A 17,793-nucleotide genomic window follows, 5' to 3' on the forward strand; every position below is an offset into this window, starting at 1 on the left:
GTCCAGCTGCTTAAATCTTCCCGTTGCAGAGCCATTAACCTTACAAGAAGGTTTGTCATTAATCCAAACACTTGAGAAGAGATCAAGAATCCATCAGAATTTGAGAATGAGCGACGATTTTAACAGATCACTTTTTGGACACCTTCCCAAGCTAGACTTCATATACTTGAAACACATCGAGTAAAATTACAGAACAACCATTTTTTATAGCCATTGGGCAGATACCAACTTAAGATAGAACAACCAATCCAAATAAAGGGTAACTTTGAATCCTCTAGGACAGAGATCCCTTTCCACAGTGCTGAACAGAACAATTGTGATGATGCTGGCGATCATAAAGGTATTTCCGTCTAGTTAAGTATGTCCTGACCTAGTAAACTGCGAACACATCATAACACAAATTCCATCAGAAAAAGGAAAAAGAGTAAAAAAGACATGTTAATTATCATAAACAAATAAATGAGTGTGGCTATGCATCAATATTTGGTTTTCATGTATTCTAATTGCAAAAGGTTATAACACCGAACAAATTAAGCATATTGCCACTACTCAGAATGCTCATTCTTTTTCAGACTCGGAGTCTCATTCTGTCAATAACTATAAAAAAAAAAAAACTAACAGTCTAGTCAGAATGTGGTGCCGGCCAATTATACCAAATCAGTAAAGGGTTTCTGAAACTAAAAAGCAATTAAATTCATTTAATTGTCCCACATTTTAACTGATTGTATGCAAGTGCAACAGATACAGCACCGCGCATGAGCCCAGCCCACCAAACTATAACCTGAATTAGTATTATCATTTGTCATTAGTAATTCAAGAAAGAAAGAAAAAAATCAAAGCAAGACCAGCAAAGTTCCTACCTGCTGTTTAAATTCAATTTTGTTACGCTTACACTTCTTCGTTAAGTTGGTTAAAAATGATAAGGGAAATACAGAAGCTGCCCTTCCAACCAGAACAAGGCAAGCAACATTGAACTCACAGCAATTGAAGTTTCAGGACTGGAAAGCAAAAAAAAACAAAAATTAAGAACAAGAATAATATACATATATGCTGCAGGGCAAGTTACATCATGGACATTCTTGTATCCCAGAAAAACAAGAAGGGGCAAACGGGCATAGACAATCAAATAAATATATTTACAGATTAGTTGGGGAGGTTAAATGCAATTAGTACCTCTGGCTTACAACCTTCCACTTCTCAATATCCAAGGCATCCATACCAACATAAAGAAAGATGAATATCTCTGATATAAAAGACATCGTTGCAAAAGCATGCATGTACAAATCATTTGACAGCTCAAGAAATTACCAACATAACTATATACACACACAGAGTAAGAATACATTTTAAGGTATTGAAAAGCCATTTTGAAACATTCAACATACTTAGCGGTGACTCTTGAATCTTTATTCACACAGTGCTAATTGTAGTGTGACATGACAATCCCGCAAAACGGTGAGTATGCCACTCAAATGAAATAGCTGGAAGGACAAATAACAGTTGCCAACAAAATAATTGAAGACCAAAGTTGTATGACGCTAGAAAAAAAATGGTCATGATTTCATTAATTATACAGGTTAACTAGAAAATTACTTCAGCTATAATATATGAAAAGTAAGCCATAAGAATTTTAATAGCAACTTCTCGATCAGTTGTTCGGTCCCTGCAATTTGGCATGGTTTTAGGTACTTCAGTTTCCAAAAGATATTTATAGTAACTTATCCCATCAATATATTTTGACAGATAATACAAACAGAATCTGGAAAGAGTTCACCAGAGGCAAGCCAATGGCACACAAATCCCACTTACCATGGTCTGAAGTCTGAACTATTGATGAGTCATACCAAACATTTCTGTGAAAACATATACAACCAGGGTGTTTTAACCCACAATAATACTGATAAAGAATATTCATAAGCGAAAATTCTAGCTTTATCTTAAGACCGTTAGTCAAGTAATTTGTTTATATACCGATCAGTTAGGAGATCCCAGACAAACAAGAAGATGGAGTTTAGTCGTTTCTAATGGACAGTACCAAAACAATTGTAAAACTCCATCAATTAGTAGTTCCCTAAGAGAGAACAATATCTTTCCAACTAACAATGGTAAAAGAGCAACCATATGTGAATTTTTTATACCATGAAGAAGGTAAAAAGAAAGACAAAACTTGAGTAAATTCAATAAAGAACTAATTGGCAGCAAAATTAATTGCGGGTACGATGGTGTGATACCTGTCAAAGTAAAACTTCCTTCTAATCTATGCAATTATCAACCCAACCTGCAACAAAAGAGGCATGATTTTTATGATAAAACTAGGTATTCAGAATGTAAAAGAATGCAAGACCATTTTAAAGCGAAATGATAAATGGTTGTAAAATATTACTGAAAGCCCAAAATATCATTTGGATTCTATTAATCACTTACCCCTTCTTCCTTACAAGCCAAGTTGTTTGGAATTTTAAGAATAACAATATATAATCTAAAATATTACCCTCATGCAGCTGAAGAAAGAGGGAAAGAGGAAGAAGAGATTCACAGCCATCCCAAGCAACCAGCTTAAAACAAATAAATATAACAAATTGCCAATCAATTACATAACAGTGGTTGAGGTTATGTGTGAAAGGTCAAATCTTATCCATTTGGCACACTTTTCCTATCCTATCCTATCCTATTCTATTATCTTATCCTAAAAACTAAAAAATACGTTTGTTTTAATATTTTTTAAATCCAATCATATTCTATTTAACTTAAAATATTTAGATTATTTTAACCCTTTAGGTTTGTTATTTTAACTAAACACCTCTAACAATAAAAGTTTATAAATTAATAAAAACACCCCCACCATCCACATATTACCAGATTATGGCCACCACCGTCAGACCGATTGGATCTAGCCATTTGTGCACTGATCTAGCCTTTTTTCGGTCAAATCCACCATAGATTTGGTAAAAAAAGATCAGATCAGCACACTACCTGCTAGATCCAGCTGGTAGTGTACCATTATGACAGATTCTAGCCACCTTCCGATGATGGTGGCCAGCTGTCGGCAATACGTGGGTGGGTGAGGGTGTTTTTGTTAATTTATAATTTTTTTATTGTTGGGGGTGTTTAATTAAATTAACAAACGTAAGGAATTAAAAATAATCTAGGGTCCGTTTGGCTTATTATTTGTTCCCATATTCTCAAACCGATTTTGCGAATACCGTTTGGCTTATTATTCAGACAATACAACCCTGAAAATACAATTCTGACAGGTATCCTGACAGGTTTTTGACCATTGAAGACAATTTGCAGCTTTTGTTTCTCTTTCTCAGTTTTATTTCACTTTCTCAGTTTTGTTCACTGCATCAATGCTTCGCCACCGTGACAAACCATCTTGTTCTTCTTCCATCCAACTTCTTCTCCACCACAATCTTCCACCTGCAAATACAAAACAAAGCACATTCAACAAACGACCAGCCACCTAAATCAGAAAACCACCCCACAGCACCACCCAATCAATCTTCCACCATCCTCACAACAGAACCGCATGGCCACCACCCATTACCATCTTCCACCATCATGGCATTACCACCCAACCGCAACCACGCATCACCATCTGCCGCCATCATCACAACACAAACGTGACCGGAATCAAACCATCATCCACTGCATCACCATAATCACAAACAACACCACGAATCACAAACCATTGACGGCGACTTACGTTAAGCCCCGACGTCACCGATCAGAACAAACCCACAACTGTGAACCCACATCCTCACAGATCTGTCCCACGTGAACCACCGACATCATCGATCGTCACAAACCGACCACTGTGAACCCACCGTCGTCGTAGATCTGTCCAACGTTAAGCCCCGACGTCACTGATCGGAACAAACCCAGCACCGTGAACCATCGACTTTGCAGATCTGTCCTATGTGAACCACCGACTTTGCAGATCTGTCCCATGTGAACCACCGACAACCCCGATCGTCACAAACCAACCACCATGATCCCACCGTCGTTCGCAAATCTGTCCACAAGGAAAGCCCCGGCGTCATCGATCGGAACAAACCCACTATCGTGAACCACCCACGTCGCAGATCTGTCCACAGGGAAAGGTGATTGTGTTTGTCGCAGAACTGTCCAAAATATTCAGGGAAGGGAAAGGTGATTGTATATGATTTTTTTTTTTTTTTTTTTTTTTTTGCAGGTTATATCGTGTACAAAACATCTGCGCATAATTTGTGATTTTATTGCATATCTGTCCAAAATATTCAGAAAGGGGAAGAGACTCTCGAAGCACCCAAATCCAGTTTGTGAGCTTTGTGACCTATTTGTTTTCAAGACACCCGAGATGCAATTTTCCTCATTTTTATTTTATTGGAAATAATTTGTGTTAGTACTGTTTTTTCTTTTCATTAATCCTTTTAATTTCGATTTTAATATTGCGTTCTATAATTGGTTGACTCAAACTAATATCTGCACATGAGCACGATTGGATTTGTGGATTTGTTTGTGGGGTTTAACGGTTACAGTATGTGCTATGTTGCTTACAATGTTTAGCACATGCGTCAAAATATTGTGCAGTTTCATATGTTTTGTATGTAACATACTGTATGCAATGAATAAATTTTGGGAGTAAATAATTATTGGATTATTGGAAATAATTTGTTGGGATTTCACTAACTGATATATTTATTCTGTAGATTACAATCATATGCATAAATGTCAGTATAATTTGTCCCGACGTCGTAAGATCGATTACTACTTGCAGCAAAGGCGAAAGTTTCGACGTTTTTCCAGACTTGGAGTTCGTCATACACCCTCTTGGTCGACATTGTCTGTATCTTCCCCTGCATCTTCCCTTGCATTGATGTCTTCAAGCAGTGTTGGATTGAACAAGGTATAAGTTTATCTGTGTTTACTTGATTATGTTTACATGTGCGTATGTCTGTTTGCAATGTGATTGGTGATTCGTATGGTGTCCCAATGTTGGTTGTCGTTCTCACCGTACTATCCTTAGATGAGTGATAACATGAGCTGGTTTGCTGAGATGACCCACAAATTTCTGGTCCTGTTGTCTGAGCAGGCGAAAACTTTGCACTGTACTTCAATAAAAACAATAGATTACCAGGAAATGTTAGACGACATATCATCAGTGGCTGGGAGGAGACTCAACGTCACACAACTAACCTCTAAGTACTTTCGCCTGCGAAAAGTATATCAAGCATGGCGGAAATTGCTGTAACACACGGGGTTTGGTTGGGATCATGAGTCGCAAAGTCCAACGTGTCCCGTAGAGGTTTGGAAAGAACATGTGAAGGTAAATTTTCAACTTTTTTAACTAATATTAACAAACAACACCATAATTGTACGCATTTTTTTTTCGGATTGCCAAATATTAATATATTATTCTTTTACATTACTAGCAAAACCCACTGGCGCAACAATTCTACCACAAGAGACTTCCTCACAAGGACCTTTATGAAATCATATTTGAGAAGCAAACTGCCACTGGGAGATATGCGTACAACTCTACATCTCAACCGATGGAGACCTCCACTTATTCCAATCAGGGCGTGGTTCCTATGGATGATAGCGACTTTGAACCTGATCCAGATCGGACGACAGGGGAAAAACGGCCAAACACATCTGGCCATGGAAGAGCGAGAAATAGGAGGAGGCGAAGCGGCCCGGGACAATCACTTGCGGATGTCATTGGTAGATTAACGGATGAGCTTGTGGAGAAGCGGACTATAGGATCGAGGGCTAGCAATCGCAGTGGAGATGAGAGGGACAAGGAGAACACCAATGGTCCATCTAATCCGTTTTCCATGAGCAATTGTATTGACATCATGATGGTCATGCAAGTACCCATAGAGTTTTACATGCCGGTTGTGAAGTACTTATATCAAAACTCAGGGTGACGGGAGATATTCGTGAAACTCCCACCCAAGGAAAAGGCTAATTGGATTTATAACGACTTTCGCAATTTGTAGATGACACTGCATGTCCTAAGTGTTTGCCAACACTTGTGTATGCGTCAGTGGGCACTTGTCATTAGAATTAGAATTTATAACGCTACTGTATGAACTTATTAATTGTGCTACTGTTTTATGTGAGATTACATGTTTCATATGAGTTTTGGATTGTCATTAGAATTAAATATTGACTATAATATTTTGCTAAGTAGTACAACAACTGTTAATTGTGGATCAATGTTTTGCAAATATGCAGGTTTAAATGGTGTCGTCTAGTCGTACAGGAAGAAGATGATGTTCTACAGATGACGAAGAAGAAATACTGACAGATATAGCCATTGCACTTTGCGGTGTTGCCATGTTAGAAACAACTGGGCGTCAACTACGACATACATCCATATTAACTGGTCATGAGTACATGTTGGAAGTACTTAATGGCCATGCTGACAGGATCTTTGACAAGTGCCGCATGGACAGAGACTGTTTTACATACTTATGTGAAATTTTGTCAGAGCAAGGCAAATTGTGACCAACCAGGAGGACGAGTGTGGAAGAACAAGTTATGATATTTCTAATAATCATTGGTAAAAACGAGACAATCAGAACGATGATGGAGGATTTTGAACATTCAGTTGAGACGATCTCTAAACATGTTGGCGCAGTTTGCGAGGCAATATGTGAGTTGAAGATAGAGTTTATCAGACCACTTGACTTCAGTGATGTTCCATGGGAAATATCAACCAGCCGAAAATATTACCCTTTCTTTAAGGTACTGGTTCATTATGTTTTTTATTAGTGGATAGTTAAGTTCATTGTGTTATTAATGTTGATAGTCGGTTAATATCAGTAAAATTCAATTTTGATGATAGGACTGTATTGGAGCCATTGATGGCACACGTGTATACGCTTCGATTCCACATGAATTTGCCGATAGGTACCAGAATCTCAAAGGAACGTTGTCATAGAATGTAATGGCTGCATGTGACTTTAAGATGATGTTCACTTATGTCGTTACTGGATGGGAAGGATCTGCGCATGATTCCAGAGTGTTAAATTCAATTATTGATGATCCCAATTTTGGATTCCCACATCCTCCACCAGGTATAAGTATTTTCTTGACGTATTATAGCGTATTTGCTCCACTGTTGAGGCCCTGTAATTCAAATAACATGTATGATTTTATTACAGAGAAATACTATTTGGTTTATGCAAGTTATCCAAATAGAAAGGGGTTCCTCGCCCTTCATAGGCGAGTGGCTTACCATATTTCTAATCACAGCCGTAACCGAAGGGGGCCACAAGAGTTGTTTAACTACAAACATGTTTCACTCCGTAATGTTGTCGAGAGAACCTTTGGTGTTTTGAAAAGACGGTTCCGTATTCTGAATGGAATGAACAATTACCCGTTAGACAAACAAAGGAAAATTGTTATGGCATGTTGTGTACTTCATAATTTTATCAGAATGTATAATATGGAGGACTCTATTTTCTAACAGTATATTGAAAATACAGGTAATGAGCAAGTATATTGTGATCGCCAAAACAGGGCAGAAGATGGCTGAAATTGAGAAGGACCGAGTCAACCGCAGCAAGGTATTATAGACAATATGACGACTGTACGGGATAACATAATGAATGCACTGTAGGCATCACAGTAGACCATGTCGTAGTTGTTAATGGAGTATACGTGTAAGAATGATTGTAAGGGTTGATAATTAGTACTTTTGTCATATATGTATTAATGTGATGTTTTTAAATAGTTAGATTTAGAGGTGGAACAAATGGGTCGGGTTAGGCGGGTCAACCCTAACCGGGCCCACATTAGAGAGGGTTCAACCGCCTTAAAAAATGGGGGACCCTCCTCCTTTCCTTCATATCCAAACGGCACGCACACTCCCTAATTGGTTTTGTAGAGCTAGTAATTGACCCTTACTGTTTCCCTTTTCAATGAGCTTAAAATCAGCATAATTTCAAATCATGACCTGCAATTTTGATTTGGTTGGTGTCTTAATCTAAGGATATACGTATGGGGAGGGACCCTGTAGAAAGATGGTTAGGAGATGAGATTTCAAAAGAAAAAAGAAAAAAAGATAACAGGTTGAGAATAAGAAACAGTGAAGATATTCCTCTTTTACTACTGAGGTTGTGAATTGTGATGGTCCCATATGCATAAAGTTTAGATTCTTTAGAAAGCCTAACGATTAAGTGGTTATCAGATTGACAGAACTGTGAATTATTGTCAGTTTGTAAAGAATAATAGTCCTTGTTAAGAGGCGTGTGTTTTATCTGCTTCAAATCAAACGGGACCTGTGTTTATGCTTTTCTTATCATTCATTATACCTTAAAGACTGATTAAGGACTGGCAATATCCTCTTAACGTTAACTCTGAATGATAAACCCGTTGAATAAATCTAATTTTTCTTATATTACAATTTTATTGTATTAAAATTAAATTAATATTTAAAATATTAATAAAAAAATTAATTTAATTAAATTATTGATATCTAAAAAGTTAACTAAAAACAATTATATTTATTCATTTATAAATCGTTAATTATTTATTTGAAAAGTTAACTAAATAAAACAAAAAAAAAATTCAAAAAATATGGTTAACCCGGCCCGACCCACAGCCTAACCCAGCGGGTTAGGGTTGACGGACCGGGTTGGGCCGACCATTACCCCAAAAATGACGGGCCTAACCCGGCCTGCCTTTGTTGGCGGGCGGGTTAGGACCAACTCGCCAAAAGAAGTAACCCGTCGCGGGCTAGGTTGGGTTGGGCCGGACGGGTTACTTTTCCACCTCTAGTTGGATTAGTACTTGAAATTAATATGAGTTTACATTTTTTAATATTTATTAGTTACAAAATTACCAATAAAATGTTTAATATTATTAAAATGTAAATTGATAAGTTTTAAAGTTATAATAATACATTATTTTAACAAAATGCACCAAAATATTATATTAATAAATCATTTATAAAAAAATATATCAATCAAATGTTCAATACAAATATTAAGGTCAAAATACTCTACCAAACACATATTCTTCAAATCCTATTTTTGTAATAATAATCCTACTCAACTATCCAATGTTATTCCCAAAATTTTATCCAAAATAATAAAACAAACGGACTCCTAAATATTTTCAGAAAATGCTATTAAAACATATACCAAAAAACTTTTCAAAATACTATCCTGTTTTACAAAAATACAAAATAGCACAGATCCGGAAAATGCCATAACGACGTGTTATAGCACAGATCCGATCGGTCTGTGCCGTAACAAAATTTTTCGACCACTGCAGGTGGTGGGGGTATTTTTGTCATTTTATCTGTTAGGGTCTTTAATTAAATTAGTAAACCTAAGGGTTTTTTTACAAATTTTTAAAATTTACCTCGTAATACTCCCCTATCCAATAACCCAATACTATCCCCAAAATCCTATCTAAAATACTAAATCAAACGCACCCAATGTTATTCTAAATAACCAATCAAAAGAGCCTTAATTTTAGAACCCAACTCATCTGCTGTGGGCCAAATAATCCAGCCCAGTACCAAAAAATATCCCAACAGCATAGTGATTTTCTTCAAACTGTTTAATCACAAGTGAATAGTGATAAATCTTCATTTCTTAAGAATCATTTCTTCAATGTGAACTGGGATACTTCTCATTCATTCAATTTAAAATCTGTAAATGATTTGTTTTTTTCTCGAATAATTTGACGTTTTGGCTCTTTAATTTGACATTTTGGTCCTTTAATTTGATTAATTTGACGTTTGGTGAGAGTCACCTTCCTTGGTTTTAATGTGCATGGTACTTCCAATCTTCATTTCAATGTGCATATTTAATTCTTTTAGCTGTTAAAAACTCTTTTTGATTACCAGTCCATGGTACTTCCAATCTTTATTAATTTACTTAAGAAACGGTATTTAAATTAATAAAAAAGATAGTTTTAATTGGTTATATGAAATAATATTTTTATAAGAGGGTATTTAATAATTATAGAGGGATTTTTAACAGTTTTAAAAAAAACGTTGAGTTTGATTAAAATAAAGGATAGTGTGTAATATCAATAATGTTTTACTTACAATTGAGTCATATAACCAGATAAAAATTGCACAAAATTTATGTAAAATGACTACCTTATTTTTTGTTTTTTGTTTGTATGACTCGATTGTAAACATAGCATTGTTCGTGTAAAATATACTCAACAAACAAAATAATATTCTACATAGATACAATTAGTAATCCAATGTTAGAAAGACATTTAAGACTTTAATTGGTTCACTTTTCTGATTTTTTTATAATAGTATTTTAGAAAAAGTAAAGTTGAATTGAGTTGAGTTATTTTTAATTTTTTATTAATGTTTTGAGTTGAATAAAATATGATTAGATTAGGAGGATATTGAAACCAATTGCATTAAAAAGTACAAACGAGGCATCATTTAGACATTTACCACACCTTCGTCAAAGATTAGACTGTACAATAAAGGTGTCTCATCTTGATTAAGCAACTGTCAGATCACATACAAAACTTAGAAAACAATTTTCATGATTTAGTTCTCATTGAGAAGCTTGAAATGTACTAAACTACTGATACCTGCAAAGTGCAAATAGAATCTGTAGCCGAAAAGATTGCTCAAGTGCTTAAAAGTATTCGAAAACAAAGATATATTAATTTGAAGACAACAAGAGCAAAATAACTGCATAAAACAAAACAAATCCGACTACCTTGTGATTTCAGATTAAAGTGGCAAACCTAGATATCAAATCTTATTTTAATGAAGGATTGATGCCCCATCCTAAAATGTGATGCAATTAAAAATAATTGAAGTTATAGAGAATACCAAGTATTGATACATAAATATGCACCAATAAGAGAATTCCGATTGATCCTGTCGGAACCGGAATGAATGTGTTTGTGATTTAATAAAAATCAGTAATGAATAAAAAAAAAAGAATCATAAATAACAACACAAGACAATTTTTAAAGTGATTTGACAAATTAGAACTTGAGCCTACGTCCACTGTTATCTTATTGCTTTTGAGAGCTTACAAAGGACAATATGATTCCTAAGAAAATTTGCTTAGAACAATTGTCCAGCCCCTCTGAAAACAAGTTATGATGGGTTTATATAACACCTATTTACGTGGTAGAGTTGAGATAAGATTCAAATATATAGAATTAGGAAGTTGCATGATCTTCGGCTACTTTAGTTAGACTCTAAGTCAGTATGAATATCTTCCTTCCAAATTGAGTCAATCTAAATATCTTCTCTCCTAATAAGGAATTATCCTCTCCGGATTGACCGCACAACAATAGCCCCCCAGTTTTTGGAGTGTGTAATCATGCTTCAAAAACTCATATCTTTGATCTGGATGGTTGTCGCACTATAGGTTGTAGTCTCGAACTCAAGAACTTGAGTTATGTCTGGCGCGATCTAAGAGATCTGAAAGATCTTGAACACGTGATCTCAAGCGAATGAGCGAGTTTATGAGCTTAATCAGGGAGTATAAAAAGCTCGATCTGAGAGTGCGAGGAATTCGATTAAAAAACACGGAGAGTTTGATCTGAGAGCATAGTTAGATTAAAATGCATGAAGAGCTTGATATGAGAACATAGCTCGATCAGAAAGCATGGAGAGCTTAATCTAAGAGCATTGCTCGATCAGAAACCATGGAGAGCTTGATTTGAGAGGATGGCTCAATCAGAAAGCATGGAGAACTTGATCAAAGAGCATTACTCGATCAGATTGCATGGAGAGCTTGATCTGAGAGCATAGCTCGATCAGAAAACATGGAGAGCTTGAGAGCTAGCTTAAGAGCTCGATACTTGGGAGCTCAAGAGCTAGAGAGCTAACTTGAGAGCTAGCTTGAGAGCTCGATAGCTTGGGAGCTCGAGAGCTCAAGAGCTCAAGAGCTCGATAGCTTGGGAGCTAGAGAGCTAGCTTGGGGGCTCGATAGATTGGGAGCTAGAGAGCTAGCTTCAGAGCTTGATAGCTTGGCAGCTAGAGAGCTCGATAACTTGGGAGCTAGAGAGCTAGCTTGAGAGCTCGATAACTTGGGAGCTAAAGAGCTAGATTGAGAGCTCGATAGCTTAGGAGCTTGAGAGTTTGAGAGCTAGCGAGCTCTTTCTAATCTGAGAGATCTGAGAGCGCAATCTAAGCGATCTGGCCACGTGATCTGAGAGCTCTGATTTGGAATAGGCTTCAGTATTTTAACGATAACTTAAGCTATAGACCTCGGATTTGGATGATTATTGGACCGTAAAAAAGATAACTTGAAGGGCTACAATTCTTGTGTTTACTGCTTAGCCAGATTCAAACTTTATCCTGCTCATATTTTCACATTTGATAACGTGATTCTAGAAAAAGAAGCTGGGATTTGCTGAAGAAGTTGAGACTTGCTGGAAAAACATGGAGAGCTGATGTGAATCAGACCCTCCTTCTAGCGTCAATATGTTGATACAGAAATCTGTACTAACCAGAGAATTCCAATTGACCCTATCGGAACCGAAATGAATGTGCGTGTGATTTAATTAAAATCAACAATGAATAAAAAAGAAAGAGTCATAAATAAGAACACAAGACAATTTTTAAAGTGGTTCGGCAAGTTAGAACTTGAGCCTACGTCCACTGCTATCTTATTACTTTTGAGAGCTTACAAAGAACAGTATGATTCCTAAGAAAATTTGCTTAGAACAATTGTCCAGCCCCTCTGAAAACAAGTTATGATGGGTTTATATAACACCTATTTACGTGGTAGAGTTGAGATAAGATTCAAATATATAGAATTATGAAGTTGCATGATCTTCGGCTACTTTAGTTAGACTCTAAGTCAGTATGAATATCTTCCTTCCAAATTGAGCTAATCTAAATATCTTCTATCCTAATAGGGAATTATCCTCTTCAGATTGGCCGCACAACACCAAGATAATCTACTGGATCCAATAAATCAATATATGAAACTTGTTGAATAATTGAGCTACACCTGTATCAAGAGTCTAATGTTAAAAACCAAAATAATCATAATCAAAAGGGTATAGATTCTTTGGTACAACAATATGTCCTAAATTAACAAGAGTTTATTTTTATTAACAACCTTAAAGATATACCTGTTGATATAATGCCAAAAGAAATCAATGTACCAAAAACTACAAACATACTGATAGTGATGAAGTTTTTTCATATGAAATCACCTCACAGAAGAAAAGTAAATGGTTGAAGCAAACAATTAAGAAATAAAAAATTGATTTTGGGCAATACAAGTTGATAAACAGATGACCAACAACAATGAGTCCGAAAGTGGTAACGGAAAGCAATATATAATATGAACTTATATTGCAACAGAAAGTGAGGAAAAAGAGCATAGAAATTGTGATATAAAATCAAACTTATTCAGCATTAAAATATGATGGGTGGAAAAAGATATATAGAGAAGAGCTTTTCGTTAAACACCAAAGTGTGCGAGCTTTCCCTCTGGGGGCGATTTGGATCAGGGGTAATCTTTGTTTATTTTGCAAGATTCATGTGTTTGGTTTGCAAGTAATAAAATATTACGGTAATCTTTTATTGCAAATAGTGTTTATTGTTGGTAATGTAGGGGGTAATCTTATTACCTTGTTAGGGGGTGTTATTAAAACATTATCGGGGTAATCTGATTTTTCTATCCATTTTGCCTTTAATTAAAAACCATTTCGGACACAATTGCCTTCAAATGTCTACCAAATAACAATTGTCCAACCCCCCTACATTTGAGAAATTAGCTAAAACACCCCAACTACAAAAAGTTTAAAAGTTAACAAAATACCTCTAACCACCTAAGACCACTGCTGGCCGTGACTCACCACCGTCGATCGTCGGCATCAGTTACTGTAATGGTGCATGACCAGTTGGATCTAGCTGATTGTGCGTTGGTAAGGCCTTTTCTGGCCATGGATTGTTAACAACCAGATATAGCGTTTCTATGGCCATGAAATGGCATAGCCAAAGATTTGGCCTTTTCATGGCCATAGATTTAGTTGTTTTTCGGCCAGGGATTTGTGATCCATGGCCATTTCTGGCTTTGCCCGCGCATGGCTGGTTATATACAACCAATCGTGCGCCATTCCGTCAACTGTCGGCAATAGCCGGTGATGGTGGGTGGCTGTTGGTAGTGGCTTGGGGTGGGTGTGGGTGATTTTGCTACAAATTAAAGTTTTATATGACTGAGGTGTTTTAGCAAAATTTCAAATGTAGGGGGTTAAAATAAATGATTCAAAAAATAATAATAAAAAATACTATTATATTAATATTTAAAAAAGAGGGCAATTTAGCAATTTATATAATACACCCACCCATTTATCCTCTCAACCAAATATATTATTCACCAATTTATTCAAACCAACCAAACATATTTTCTAAACATTCCTAGTAATCTTTAAAGTGATATTTCTTTCCGTTAATATAATATACCCCTATAATAAAATATTATATGATCTAAACACCCCCTTAATGGTAAGTAGAATAACAATGCTAGTAGAAAGGCCCTACACTCAATGGCAAATCAAACCATTATCAATTGTTATGGACAAAATGTAAAGGTTAAATTAATTTTGGAATGTAGAATAGATAAATTCACAATGAAAAGTGAAGTAATTGAGCCGATCATCCATCGCTTATACCAGAATGTTAGAAATTTTCTTGATTGTACTAACATTAATTATAATTCTGTTTTATTTAAAATCGGGTAACTGTATAGTTCAAATGAGATATTTAGATGGATTTTATGTGATCATTTTAAAATTGTCCAATATATTTTATTATAATAATCTTGGTAAATGATTAGTGTGGGCTTAGCCCAATTAACCAATATTAAAATTGACTAGTTCTCATTTTCAAATGCATCAAAACAACTTAATCCATTGTAAGTTGCCATTCAGTGTGTGTTATTGCAAATAAAAACCTATGCTTACTGTCGCTTATGGAAAACCTATCACTTCTTCTGTAAAGAATTCAAGAGTTTAAAATCACGGTACAAACAAGTTTATCTATAACTTTTAATTATTGATTCTGTGCTCTATAATCTATGTGTTGATCTTTTGATTTCATTATGAATAGATTCTATTCTTATTGATTATCTGTTAACACAGAAAGCTGACCAATGACAATGCAAGCACAAAGGAGTATCAGAAACAGAGTTGTAGAATGTACGAAGTTTTATCTGGGTTATTAAATATTGTCGAATTAAATTAACAATATCCACACTCATATCCATTTAGCTTTCTCCGATCATAAGCTCCCTGTTCCAAACACAAATAATATATTTTATCACTTCGTCAGACTTAATATCAATGTAGATTAAAAAAACAAATCAACGAAATATATTAATAATTCTATAGGAATGAAACAAAACGAAACCAACCATTGGAAGGAACGGGGAAATGCAATAAAAGTAACCATTTCAAGTTTGGAACATAACTCTCAAAATTAACCAACCAAACCAAAAAAAAACAGCATAGTCATATTAACCAACCAAACAATGTAAAGTAATACTTATCCTCAAAAACACAAAACGTAAAATAATCGAAAACTTAACAGCTAAGAATCCGTAACTACCTTGAGAGCATCTATCTANAAGGAGGATCTAGCAAATCCCTCTTTGGTTCTTTTGAGATTGTCTTCGTGTGGACTACGTGGGTTCGATCCTACACTTGGATAGGTAGCAAAAACATTCGTTAACAAATTTGGTGGAGCCTCCAATGTGCGTTTGTTTCTCTTAACTCATGTTTAATATTTCTGCAGATTCTTATTATGATAAAATTGTAAAATTATACCCTTGATCTTGGCTCATGTAAACGATCCCTGAATTATTTGTTTTTTTGTTTCCGCTGCGTATATGGGACTGTTTACTAACACCTTTGGTGTTTGGAAAAGACGGTTCCGTATTCTGAATGGAATGAACAATTACCCGTTGGACAAACAAGGGAAAATTGTTATGGCATATTGTGTACTTCATAATTTTATTAGAACGTACAATATGAAGGACCCTATCTTCGAAGAGTATACTGAAAATACGGGTAATGAGCAAGTATATTGTGATCACCAAAACGGGGCAGAAGATGGCCGAAATGGAGAAGGGCCGAGTCAACCGCAGCAAGGTATTATAGACAACATGACTACTGTATGGGATAACATAACGAATGCACTGTGGGCAGCACAGTGGACCATGTCATAGTTGTTAATGGAATATACGTGTAAGAACGATTGTAAGAGTTGATAGTTAGTTCTTTTGTCATATATGTATTAATGTGATGTTTTTAAACAGTTGGATTAGTATTTGAAATTAATATGGGTTTACATTTTTTAATATTTATTGATTACAAAATTACCAATAAAATGTTTAATATTATTAAAATGTAAATTGATAAGTTTTAAGATTATAATAATACATTATTTTAACAAAATGCACCAAAATATTATATTAATAAATCATTTATAAAAAAATATATCAATCAAATATTCAACACAAATATCAAGGTCAAAATACTTTACCAAACACATATTCTTCAAATCTTATTCTCGTAATAATAATCATACTCAACTATCCAATAGTATTTCCAAAATCTTATCCAAAACAATAAAAAAACGAACGCTAAACTATCGAGTCCAACAAGTTTTAGTTAAACTATCAAATCATACTGTTAAATGTTACACTATTGAATCTAACATAGTTTAGCATTATATATTAATAATATATCTCTTTTTTTTTTTTTATGACTGAAGTGTTCAGGTGAGCTTACACGTACCTCAACTCAGGAACGTAGCTAGGAACTCATTCTAGGGGGGTCAAGACGTTAATTAAACTTAACAATACAATTGTAAATAAACTTATAATAAATAATATATTGGGTATAAGTTATACAAAAATATGAGTATTTATTTGTAATGCTTTTGAAAATTAATATATTTATTATTGTGTTTGCCTATTTGGAATAAACATATAATACTTTAACGAGTGTAAAACAAAACCAATAAAATTTACTAATGAATAAGTTACTAAGCCAACACAAATATCTACACCTCCAAATTCAACTACAATAAAAAATTTATTAATAAAATATTCAAAGATTTATCTAGCTTTTATAGTAAAATATTATAACTTTTGTAATAATTTCGCTTTTATGTTTTGACCCCTTAAAATAATGCATCAAAATATAGATTTTTTATATTTATCTTTTTTTTTTTTTCTCTTATCTTCAATATTTTTATATGACCAATATGTGGGTAGGCTAGATGATTATAACGAATTGGGGATTTTGTTGATAGGCATGCAGTCTCAAGTTTTTATTATTACTAAGCATCCACAATTTAAGTGAGGGGGTCGTGGCGGTAGATTACAGGCTAATATATATATATATATATATACTATATTATTATATATCTATATATATACTACACTTGCAATTCAATCTCACAAACTTTCTCTGACAACCTCGACTTGGTAGCTTACAATTGGTCAGCTCGTATTGGGTCCCACTTGCCCAATTGCGAACTGTCATGTCAGTTTTCTGAGAAAAAATTTGTATGATTGGGTTGTAAGCCAATCTTTATTTATTTATTTTTTTAAGTAAGAAGTAGTGAAACACAAAACAATTGACAGTAGTTTAATTTGACAAACAAATTTTATAAATGATATTTATTTTATAAAATATATGAAAAAATATACAAACTTTCTTCATTTTATTCTTTGTACAATTAAATAATATATATAAAATTCATTATATAATTTATTAAATGTATTTGTGAGATTTTTTTGTAAAAAATAAGAATTTAATTTGATATATTTG

At 34.6% G+C, this 17,793-nt stretch overlaps 1 pseudogene; it reads right to left on the reverse strand.

Moving 5' to 3' along the window:
- Window positions 1-200: 200 nt before the first annotated feature.
- LOC116108756 lies at window positions 201-13,144 on the reverse strand (annotated as a pseudogene).
- Between the last annotated feature and the right edge of the window lie 4,649 nt (window positions 13,145-17,793).

The sequence above is a fragment of the Pistacia vera genome, unplaced genomic scaffold, assembly GCF_008641045.1.
Source record: "Pistacia vera cultivar Batoury unplaced genomic scaffold, PisVer_v2 Contig57, whole genome shotgun sequence".
NCBI classification, from domain to species: Eukaryota; Viridiplantae; Streptophyta; class Magnoliopsida; order Sapindales; family Anacardiaceae; genus Pistacia; species Pistacia vera.